This window comes from Lygodium microphyllum, chromosome 4 (genome assembly GCF_053477565.2).
Source record: "Lygodium microphyllum isolate KBCC chromosome 4, Lygodium_microphyllum_v1.1.10, whole genome shotgun sequence".
In the NCBI taxonomy this organism is placed as follows: domain Eukaryota; kingdom Viridiplantae; phylum Streptophyta; class Polypodiopsida; order Schizaeales; family Lygodiaceae; genus Lygodium; species Lygodium microphyllum.
In genome coordinates this window covers 182,602,252-182,614,756 of record NC_141138.1, presented here as the reverse complement: position 1 = coordinate 182,614,756, position 12,505 = coordinate 182,602,252, and the positions used below count along the sequence as shown (strand labels likewise).

General features: G+C 42.8%; 1 protein-coding gene across 1 annotated transcript in view; it reads right to left on the bottom strand.

Annotated features, from left to right (window-relative positions):
* LOC148037977 (DNA topoisomerase, type IA, core) overlaps window positions 1-12,505 on the bottom strand; it is a 153,993-nt gene that overhangs the window by 104,020 nt on the left and 37,468 nt on the right. The gene's annotated exons all lie outside the window — the stretch shown is intronic.

Below are 12,505 nucleotides of genomic sequence, written 5' to 3'. Positions count from 1 at the left end.
CGGTAATAACCCGGATCCCATCAGAACTCCGCAGTACGCGTGCTTGGGCGAGAACAATAGTGGATGGGTGACCCCCCGAGAAGTCTTGGTACTGTATCCTTTTGCATGCTTGTTTTGAGACTATGGCATGGCAATCCCCCCACATCACGTCTTGACTCTCCACGCCAACATGGTGGTAGGAAACCCCCTCGCCTTACCCATGACACAGCGCCTCCTCTCCTCCTTGCGATTGTCTTTGCATACGTCATGCATGGTCCCTCCCTCCGCCTTGCTTTAACATGATACCCCCTCCCCACAATGCAAGGTTTTTTCAGAGCAGAGGGTATGCCATGTTGTGCGGGGTTGGGCGGTGCCATGTTACGAGAGGGTTGGGTGGAGCAACAGGGCATGCCATGTCATGGGGTGTGCCATGTCCTGGAGTGGGGTTTTTTGAGAGAGGGTTGAGTGGGGTGGGATTTTTTGAGGAGGAGGAGGGGTATGCCAAGTCGTGAGGAGGTGGGTTGATCGGGGTTGTTTTAGCTGAGGTGGGATAAGGGGGGTGGAGCGAGGTGTTTTGAGGGGGTTTGGTATGTCTCGTGGAGGGGGTTGTGCCATGTTGTGGAGGGGTTGAGTGCAATAGGGTTTTTTAAGAGGGAGGGGTGTGCCATGTTGTGGGGGTGTGAGGTGGGGTGGGATGAGGTGAGGGGTGAAGTGAGGTGAGGTGAGGTGAGGTAGGGTGGGTGGAGGGGGTTCTTTGAGGAGGGGGTGTTGTGTCGTCAGGAGAGGGGTTGAGATGGGGTGGGTTGAGCAGGGTTTTTTTAGGGCGAGGTTGGGTGGGGTGGGTGGAGCAGGGTTTTTTAAGGGGTGAGGTGGGATGGGTTGAGTGGAATTTTCCGAGGGGGGGGGGGGGGGGATATACTGTGTTGTGGGAGGGGGGGATGTGCCATTTGGGGGGGGGGGGGGGGGACTTGGGTGAAGTAAGGTTTTTTGTGAAGGGGGGCCCATGGTTTGGTTGGAGCGTGAAGAAGGAGGGTGTGCCATGTCATGGCGGGGGTTGGGTGATGCTATGTCGTCGGAGGGGGTTGGGTGGAGCGACGGGTGTGCCATGTCGTTGTGGAGGGGGGTTTTTTGGGGAGTGGGGATGTGAGGTGGGGTGGGTTGAGTAGGGTTTTTTAGGTGAGGTGAGGTGGAGCACGGTTTTTTGAGGGGGGGATGTACCGTGTTGTGGGGAAGGGGTATGCCATGTTGTGGGGGAATGAGGTGAGGTGGGTGGAGTGGAGTGGGGTTTTTTTTGGGGGGTGCCATGTTGTGGGGGTGTGAGGTGGGATAGGTCGAGCAAGGTTTTTTGAGGTGAGGTGAGGTTGGGTAGGTGAAGCCTGGTTTTCTGAGGGGGGGATATGCCTTTGTCGTGGGGAGGGGAGGGGTGTGGCATGTCATGGGGAGATGAGGCAGGTGGCTTGAGTGCGGTTTTTTTAGGTGAGGTGGGGTGGGTGAAGCGGGGTTTCTGGAGGGGGGGTGAGGTGGGGTGGGTGGAGCATGGTTTTTTGAGGGGGGGGTGCCATGTCGTGGGGAGAGGTGAGGTGAGATGGGGTGGAATGAGGTGAGATGGGGGGGTAGGGTGGAGCAAGGTTTTCTGAGAGGAAAGGGTGAGGTGGCGTGGCTGAGATGGGGTGGATTGAGCGGGGTTTCTTGAGCTGAGGGGAGGTGGGATGGGTGGAGCGGGGTTTTATGAGGGGAGAGGGATGTGTCGTATCATAGGGGGGGGAGGTGGGGTGGGTTGAGTGAGGTTTTTGGGGCAGGGGGGGGGGGGGGGGGGGGGGGGGGAGGGGGAGGGGGAGGTAGCTATGTTGTGTGAGGGGAGGATGTGCCATGTTGTGGGAGGGCTCGGGTGGAGCAAGGTTTTTTGTGAAGGAAGGGCCACGGTTTGGGTGGAGCAGGGGGTGTGCCAGGGGAGGATTGGGTGGTGCCATGTCGTGGGAGGATGTTGGGTGGAGCAAGGGGTGTGCCATGTCATTTTGGAGTGGGGTGTTTTTAGGAGTGGGGGTATGAGGTGGGGTGGGTCTAGAAGGGTTCTTTTAGGTGAGGTGAGGTGGAGCGGGGTTTTTTTAGAAGGGATGTGCGTGTTATGGGGGGAGAGTGTGCCATGTCGTGAGGGGGTGGGTAGGGTGGGTCGAGTGGGGTTTTTTGAGGTGAGGTGGTGTGGGGTGGGTGGAGTAGGAGTTTTTTTTGGGGCGGGGGGGTGCCATGTGGTGGGGGTGTGAAGTGGGGTGGGTCAAGTGGGGTTTTTTGAGGTGAGGTGAGGTGGGGTGGAGTGGATGGAGCGGGGTTTTCTCAGGGAGAAGGAGGGGATGTGCCGTGTCCCGGGGGGGTGTGCCATCTCACGAAGAGGTGAGGTGGGTGAAGCAGAGGTTAAAGAAGCTAATTCCCACAACAATCCATTAAACTGAAAATACAAGAGATAGACATAAAATACCAAGAAACCATAGCCAAGGTGGCTAGGCATGAAATGATATTACCAATATTGGCTGAGAATCAAATGATGAGTAGCTGCAGCATGGTATGCACCCCAAGCTATGGTGGCCAAGAGTATTCACCCTCTTAGATGGTGGGAGGTTGAGACCTCAAACAAGTAATGTTATATAATGGCAAAAAGATACTTCACATGTCACATCTCCACCTTTTATACTTAACCCTAGCGTACCCTAGACTGAGGCATTTATGCTTTATTACTAGCCATCCCAACCAAAAAGAGCTTTGTCCTCAAAGCTAGAATTGGGACAATTTACAAGGAAATATTACAAGGATAGATTTATAAGTGATGAATCCATGGTGTAATGAAGCTCCAAGCTGAAGATCTCATATGTCAATGAAGTACAAGTATGAAATTTGAATATACTGTAAAAAACTGTCCAAGACAGGTTGCTACACAAGAATATCCATAACTTAAAGAAGAAATGTCATATAACGTGCTTCAAATGGCGACATGCCAATACTCATATGATGAGTGTTATTATAACAGAATTCAGCAAGATGTAACCAATGATCCCACAAAGCTTGAGTGTCATGGCAAAAATAACGAAGATAGACTTCCAACCATTTATTGACACGCTCCGTTTGGCCATCAGTTTAGGGATGATATGCCGTGCTAGGAGTCAAAATTATTCCCATAGAAGTGAATAAACTCCTCCAAAAACTTCCCATGAACTTAGTATCACGATCTGATACTATTTTCAATGGCATACCATGAAGCTTAAAAATACATTCCATGAACTATTCAGCCACTTGCTTTGCTATAAATTGAGCCTTGGTAAGGATTAAATGAGTTGATTTAGTCAACCGATCCACCAACACATAAATGTTATTCCACCCATGCTTTGTTGTAGGTAATCCTACAATAAAATCCATTGTAATATCAGTTCACTTGCCTTGAGGAATAGAAAGTGGCCGAAGTAAACCACCGGATAGAAGAGAGGAGTCTATTTTGTTGGCACGAAAGACATTGCATAATATAATCCTTAACATCCCTCCAAATGCCCTTACAATAGAAATTCTTATGGGTATTTTCAAATGTTTTAAACAACCCATGGTGTCCCGCTAAAGGTGAAGAGCGCATCTCATGCAAGATACGGTCTTTGAAAGAAGATTGTGGTGTCAAGAATACTCTACCATGATACCATAAAAGACCGTTGTGCCATTTGAAACTTGAATACTCTTCTCCTTTTCCTTGCTGAAATTCCTTCATCATCTTTGATGCTTGCTCATCAAGCAAATACTCCTCTTGAATATCATGGATCCAATCCTTATGCATGGTTGAAATGGTAGAGATGGAACATGCCCACATTCTTGATAAGGCATCCGCCACCACATTATCTTTTTCAGCCAAATAAGATATCTCAAAGTCATATACTTGAAGAGTAGCTAATCATCTTCGTTGCTTGGGAGATAAATTTGGTTGTGAAAGGAAGTATATCAGCACACGATGATCGCTTTTGACCTTGAAATGACTGCCATAGATGTAATGATGTCACTTCTTAATAGCGTGCAATATTGCTAACATCTCTTGCTCATAAACATGTAATTGAATGAGTCCATGATCTTGACATAAAACAGCCCCAATTCCTCTTCCACTAGCATCCCAACATATAATAAACTCCTTAGAGAAATCCGGGCATACAAGCATAGGTGCTGAAATTAGAAGAGACTTTAGCTCATTGAAACTTTAATTGATGATGGAGTCCCAAAAGAAAGCCTCCTTTTTTAGTCTATCCGTCAATGGAGCTGCCACATGAGCATAATTCTTGATGAACCTTCTATAGAAGGATGATAACCCAAGGAATCCGCTCAAAGAGGTTACATTCGTAGGAGTAAGCCATTCTTTAACACATTTTACCTTATTGGGATCCACTCTAATCCCTTGTTCTCCCACAACATGACCTAAGTATTCAACTTCATCTTCCATGAAAGAACACTTTATCATCTTGGCAAAGAGTGTGTGTCTTTGTAATGTGTCAAAGATCTCTCTCATATGATTCAAATGCTCATCCTTGGATTTGTTATAGATTAGGATATCATTAAAGAAAACAAGGACTGTTTTGAACAAGAAGGACTATAATATGTTATTTATGAGGACTTGAAAAGTAGCGGGTGAATTGGAAAGCCCAAATGGCATAACCAAGAAGTGGTATAATCATTTTTCAATCCTAAAGGTTGTTTTGAACTCATCTTCTTCCTTCATTCGAAATTAAAGATAACCCGATTGAAGATCTATTTTGGTGAAGACCTTTACATCTTTAAGCTCATCCAAAAGATCATCAATTTAGGGAATATGATACCTATTCTTAAGCGTTGACTTGTTCAATCCCGATAATCAATACACATGCCAAATGATCCATTCTTCTTTTCTACTAAGAGCACGGGAGAGGCAAATAGTGATTGACTTTGCTGAATTAAACCCATCTGTAGCAATTCTTTGACTTGTCACTCCACTTCTTCCCTTTTAAACTTGGACAAGTGATAGGGAGGTTTGTTGATGGGCTTTGTGTTAGGCAACAAATCAATAGAATGGTCAACCTCTCACTTTTGGAAGTAACGATGATGGTGGCTGAAATAAATCCTTGTATTCCTCCAATAGCTCTTCTAATCTTGGATCCCTTTTCTTTGAAGAAGAATATGGCTGATTTGTTGATTGCCCTTCATCTACTTTTGCAAGCAAAAGAGTGAAGATGCATGACTTGGCATTGATTTCTTTTCGCAATTTCTTCACGGAGATGAGTTCTATTTGTTTGTGGTCTATGCCTTTCAACTCTATGTGATGTCCTTGCCAATTAAATCCCATTTGCATTTGCTCTAAGTCTAAGTGAATTTACCAAGTATTTTCAGCCAATTACATCCAATGACAATGTCAATAGGCCCCATATCGAAAGTGATCAAGTCTACTTATATTGTGCAAGAGGGTGATTACTCAATTGAAGCACATGGACACACTTCTTTACTAGACTCATATGCACCATTGGCAACTTGTATCCACAAGGAAGAGTCCATATTAATGGGTAGCAACTTCAGCCCATTCAAAGATTTGGTGTTGGCAAAGCTATGAGTGCTGACTGTATCCATTAAAATATGTTCAACCATGCCATTAATGAAACCTTTGAGTCTAAGAGTATTTTTTCCTTTGCAACCGGTCCATGCATCATGTGAGATGGTACACAAGGAAGCATGAGAATCATGAATACCACCTGGATCAAAAGGAAATCCATCCATGGGATCATAGAATTATTCGTTGGTGGAATGCTCTTCTTCATGAATCTCTTTAACCATTGGGTATGCATCAACATGCATTAAATTTTCCTCTTGATCTTCTTCTACTTCAACTTCCACTTCTTGAGTGATCACCATGTTGATTTTTGAGTTCTTAGCTTTACACTTATCTTATGACCTTGTGACCACTTCTTCTCACATTTGAAGCATAATCCTTTTGCATGTTGTAATATTTCCACGCAATAAAAGTTAGTTGATAGTTCAAAAGTTAGTTAGTTAATTAATAATTTAGTAAGATTACTAACTAAAGACTAACTAAGGTTTTTAAAAAAACTAACATTGATAGCTAACAATTTTTATTTAATTAAAAATATATATTAAAAGAAAAACCGAGAGTCGTAATCCTTCATTTTTCTCCAATTAACAAGGACCATAGCCACCCTTCATGAAAGTTACAATGTGAACGAGACTTATGAGCCATATTAATCACTAGTATTAATGTGTATAGTTTAGATGGTCCAAAAATATTAGATTTTGGAACAAAAAACTAGTATATTTTAAATATTATCCTAAAAAGATAGAATTAGATATCATTTAAAAGAAAAGACAAGTGACGTTTTAATTAGTTTTGAAGATTTTATAAAAAGAAAAAAATAGATAAAAGTGATTGGCGAAATTGCGCGCGCCACGATCTTGGGGATTTTACCCCTCTTTTGGAGCCAATGGAACCATCAAATTTATGAGTTAAGCATCAGATCACTGAGTTTTCCAAGAGTCCCTCCACCAAGAACTCTTGTTCTTAGCCTTATCCCCTCTTCTCTAATTCATTATAAATATAAGGCATGGGGAGGCAAAAGGAAGCATAAGGAGACCCTGAAAGGCTGCGAGAGAGAGGTAGAGAGAAGGATACCCCTCCAAGAGTCCCTCCACCAAGAACTCTTGTTCTTAGCCTTATCCCCTCTTCTCTAATTCATTATAAATATAAGGCATGGGGAGGCAAAAGGGAGCATAAGGAGACCCCGAAAGGCTGCGAGAGAGAGGTAGAGAGAAGGATACCCCTCTAAGAGATTGTGAGAGAGAGCTTGAGAGAGAGAGGAGTTACCCCGAGAGGCTGCACAACTCCCTCTATCTTGATCCTCAACTTAACCATCTTCTCTTACACTCTCCCATCTCAAATCTATTCTACCTTCTTAATCTCTTGAGTCTACTTGTAGACGATAGCCTCCAAGTGAAGAATGTCGCGTACGGATGGCAATCTTACAACTAGCAACAAAGCTTTGGGCGAAGGCATTACTGTCAATTCAACTATGGTTCTAGTCGTAAGTAATGTATTTCTAAATTGATAGATGCTTGCTTTGATTATCGCATGAGATACGTTAGGCTCCGTACTTTGCTATGCTAGAACAGGTCATTGAAAAGGATAAATCACATCTCAAATATTCAAATATGAAGTTTGTGAAGTGCTTGTATCAAGGGGAGTTCAATTACACCTAGTTGCTATGCGATGAATCCATGCATAGCATAAGCAGCATATGGGACTCTAAAGTATTGAGCATCGATGAGTATTTGATTAATCTTTACCAAGGACAATATTGTTTAAGTTTTGCAAATGCACATAGACGATATATACATGGGAGAGATTATGTGAACTTTACATCAATGACATGCGACTCCTTGCCTTAGGAGAAAGAAAGATAAAGCTAAGATAAAATGTTACATAGTAGGGAAAGGCTAAAAGATAAATGTCACTTAGAGAAAAAGCATAAATGCTCTTGCTAGATTGATTAATTTGCATTGGAATGATAGGACTTACGTCGTGTATAGTATTTGAACCTTTAGCATATATCTTAGTCGAAAGGAGGGAATGTTAGGTAAATTTTGCTCTTTGGTCCCAAGGGGAAGAGCGAATATACAAGAAAATTATTATCACGTCTATTCTTGTATTGTTTGGGAAAAATACAATTAGTTTTGTTAGTTGATTGAACAACACCATAAATGTTTTTCTTTCAATCAATTGATTGTTGCATTGTGATTTGGATAAATATTCCAAGGCTTGTATTGATGGCAAATGCACGGCAAGGGTCTGTAATGACAAGTTGCCATGGGAATAAAGGAATGTTTTCCTAAAAGATGATATTAGGGCTGATTGCCTTAATTATGCTTGATTCTTAATTGGTTAATTAAGGAAGGATATTTGCACCGGTGGATCACCTCCAAGATTGCACCGTGGAATACCCCAAGAGGGCACTGCTTGATTCACGAGCCGAAGGTCAAGTGGTGAAAAGGCCAACCACGGAAAGTGTGTCTCACTCCTAGGTTGCTCGGGGTCAGTGGAGCTCTAGACATCCCTTACCAAGTCCAGAACGGAGTTGTAGACTACCGTGAGCCCAACGTCTAGAGACGTTGGAAGATCCTATTCTAGATAAAAGATGGAAATTTTGGTGCCATGTAATTTGGACCAGGTACTTCTGTTGGATAGAAGGAATACATTAATCTCCTATATGGACAAGAAACAAAGATTAACTTGAAGATAAGTTAAGGAACTTGTTTGTCAAAAGGACTGCTTGTTTTGTTTTCGTGTCTGTGCTGTAAATTACGTGAACGAACCATATTTCCTAAAAGGCTTAATTAATGAAGTTGATTTTAAATGTCACACATAAATGTGGTAGGACCTAATTAGAAAACTAAATCTATCAAGGGAAGCAGGTGGAGGGAATCCTCGACGGATCCATCCTACGGCTAGGTGGTCCCAGCAAACTGGGAAACTTCTCACAAGGATTTATTGTTGTTCGACTTTAGGTATTATTAAGTTAGAATCCGATTCATGCCGTTTTAGGGGACCGGAATGGGACTATGCCCTACGAGCAGAGAGGTTGAGTGGCGCATCCCTCTCATTTCCCATTCTCTTTGAACCAAGTGCGGTATGAATTTGCTTTGGATTGAGTATCTTTGCATAAAGTAGGATGTCCAAAACCCGACGCTAAAATGCTATTAGGAGACCTTGGCCCTAAGAACCCAAATTTCAAGTCAATCCTAGTGGGTTTGTGTTCTGTTGTGAGGCGGACTCGAGAAACTCTAGGCAACAAACCCTGTGACATTTGATGGGAGTGCCGGGTGGAATTGCTTAAACTCCTCTCCCAATGGATCGCTAAAAGCATGCCAGCACAATCGGTAGGCGGACACGTTACACATGCATTTCTCTAAGCTTTTCGTGAGGAAGGAAGTTGCTATTAGAACTGTTTTGGGGTAGTTTAGGAGAATTTTGAGCTCTTGAAAAAGTACCTCTTGGCTTAGCCACATTCTTGAAATTTTTTCCCTATTTCTATACAAAATTTCCACCCTGTTTAGAGGCATAAACAATAGGAAATGTTGACACTTTGTTGTTATAACTATTTTGACTGTTATAACCTTTGTTTTCATGCCTAAAAGAGTCTCTTGAGTGGCTGAAAACTTGCCCATATTTTGTAGGTTGATTGGAAATATTATTGCCCATACTCCTTTGCTGGAAATTTCCTGCATCTCTCTTGTACTTCAAGGAGTATCTTTCAGCCAATTGTATGGCCTCATGTAATGTTTTTGGTTGTTGAGCTCCTACCTCCGATGATAGAGCAGGATCAAGACTAAAAATGTATTTATTCAGCTTAGCAAAATCTGAAATACCTTCAACATACATGGAAATATTCAAGTGTTGAAATAGTCTCTAATAGACATTCCTCTTTGAGCGCATGCATACCATCTTCTTTGAAGTCTTTCTTTTTCCAAAGGAGACAAAAAGACATCAATCATTACTTGCTTGAACTCCTCCCAAGAGTCAAAGTTTTGCCCAATCTTGTGCATGTAATGCCACCAAGTATAGGCGTCTACATGGTTTATTGTTTTCCACCTTTGGATTATAGCCTTGATTGTCCTACACTTTCTCTCAGTCAATCACAGTTGAACCAGGTGATCAAAGTTGATATCTTGAGGATTGAGACAGCAAGGACATGGATCCATCCACCACTCCCTCTAGGATCGAGGATGGAGTTCTACAGGAGTCATTTTACTATTGAGCCAACATATATGGACACCCATCTCTCCCATAGCGGACGGGTTGCTATCAGACAGATTTGCACCTCCTCACAGAGGCTTCAAATGGAGACTGGCAGATGGACAAATACCCTAGTAGAGGATAGGACTTGCCAGCTTTGTGGTCGAGAGCCTGAGACGGAGGAGCACTGCATATGCAGATGCACAGTATACTATGGCATACGAGGATGGTACCACTGCCTCTTCCATGATGGATTTGGACCCCTTCATCGCGTCATGGAGTACGAGGACCATAGATGCCTAGGTCTTTTCCTCCTGGAGCTCGAGAGGCGCCGAACTGCACTACTGCGAGACAAGAGGCCAGCTCACCCAAAGAGACACACACAAAGAGCAATGACAAACTTCTTCTACAAAGCCGACCCTACTAACACTACCAGCCTAGCAGAGACAGAGCCACCCCGCCAAACACCTTACAAGCCACATTGTGGAGTCACATTGGATAGAGCCATTTCCCTCCGTCGAGCACGATGACCCCGTCTACCAAGACCACATCCGAGGAGGCCACGCCATAGTCGGATTAGAGCCATTATCACGAGACACTGCAGACTCACCACCACGCATATCAGTGAAGCAGCTAGGGACTACATCATAGCTGAGATCATGTGCAGATCTTGAGATCAACTACAGCCCATAGTCCCCACCACATTTTTGTACATCATCAAATCTGGTTCTCCTTTCCTTTCCTTTTCTTTTCTATCAATGGAACAACACTACACATGGTTCAACCCTAGTCTTTTTTGTAATGTTATCTTTATCTTACTGATGAGACAACATTAGACATGGATGTACTCTGGATTTTGTCTCATAGGCCACATTGGACTTATGTAGACATTAATCTCTCTCTCTCTCTCTCTCTCTCTCTCTCTCTCTCTCTCTCTCTCTCTCTCTCTCTCTCTCTCTCTCTCTCTCTCTCTCTCTCTCTCTCTCTCTCTCTCTCTCTCTCTCTCTCTCTCTCTCTCTCTCTCACACACACATATACCATTCCCTCCATTCCCGTTTCCTAACTTTGCGTGTTCCCCCCATTCCGGGGGATCCCATTCCTGGTAACTATAGCACCAAGAGACAACAGTAAGGGCTCCAAAACTCTGAGAATTCAGGCAGAGTTTGGGGATTTTCAATTCAAGTAAAAAATTCTCAAAATATCATCGCTGAACTTTGAGGCATTTCATTTTTAAATTTGAATTTCTTCAAATTTCTTCATCGAAATTTTAGCCTTTACTGTTGGAGTACTTCACCCTCAAGTTGAGGCCTCAACAATGCAGTAAAGACTATTCGAGCACTCACCTTTGACATTGGGTGAAAAATGACTTGCCAAACGTCTAGTGCTTCGCAACGCCGCCACAAGCGATCAACATCCATTGTATTGCCCTCAACATCAACATTGAAGGAAGATTTTATCTTATTTTTTAAAAAAAGACTAATATTTAAAAATTAAAAAAATAAAAGCTTTGAAAAAAAATTAAATTAAGTGATCAAAATTAGACACTGGCCATGTACATGCATGCACTAAGACCTTTCCATCACTTATTGTGTGAGGTCCTCTTCCCAAATTTTAATCCAAAATGAGTTGTATTACTTTTTATTTCCTTTCCATCCAATTCACGAAGAAGTCATGTTTCAGGGAGGGTTCTAACCACTTTGCACATGACGTTTGAGTTAATCCCAAAAGCTATACCCGTGTATTTGGCCGCTAGTTATGCGCCTAGTGTCTCTAAGCCACGTTGGCTTTTGATCAAGCTTTGAGTGATGGACGCACATCTTTGAACCATGTCTTACTTCGTTCCTTGAGCTTCTCGATAGACCATGTCATGGTCATCATCATGTTGCACCTCTCTCACTTATGTATCTCCTTTCGAGAATCATTGCACCGGATTAGACACTGCCTCTTCGAGGTAAGACCTTCCCTTTTCCTTTTTCATATATTTTATGTCATAGGTTCAATCACCCATAACCCAAAGGAAGGTTTGTTGGATTTATTTATCCTTATGTATGAACACACATTATTATGTGCAAAAGTGTGTGTTTAGGTGTGAACACCTTTTACACCACTTAACATTAAATAAGGGCCAAAGAGTTAGCTATACATGTTAGCCTATATATTCATGCCCTATCACGTGTACTTTCATCTCGCTTATCTCACCTATCATTATCAATCTATGAATTAAGTAGCAATATTTATATTAGACATTCAGGTCGGCTAAGAAAAAAGAGCAGACACAAATTACCAAGACTCTAACACTCAAATATCACACAGAAAGGACAACTAGTGTGGAGTGAACAATATCCAACCAAGGAGTAGCAATATCTGGAAGAACCAAAACAATTGAAACCATAGACGAGATCTACATAACATTAAACCACGAACACGGACCACATGACCATGGATGCCCGAGGCCAAATCAAAAATAAAGGCATTCCAAGTACAACAAATATGCCACAGAGCTCTCCATCTAAGGAAATGGAAGACACAAGAATAATCTGATTGCAAAGCAGACATAGAAGTCATCATTCCCATAATCCATGAATGGGCTGAAGTCTGCTGCTGAGTCGCCGAGAACCACATACAGAAAACAAAACTCCAAATGTGTCAAGCAACAAGGTAAGAAACAAAGAGATGAAGTAGTGTCTCATCACATGTAGTGCAAAATATACAGCAACCACGAGAAATCTTGCGACACAAAAC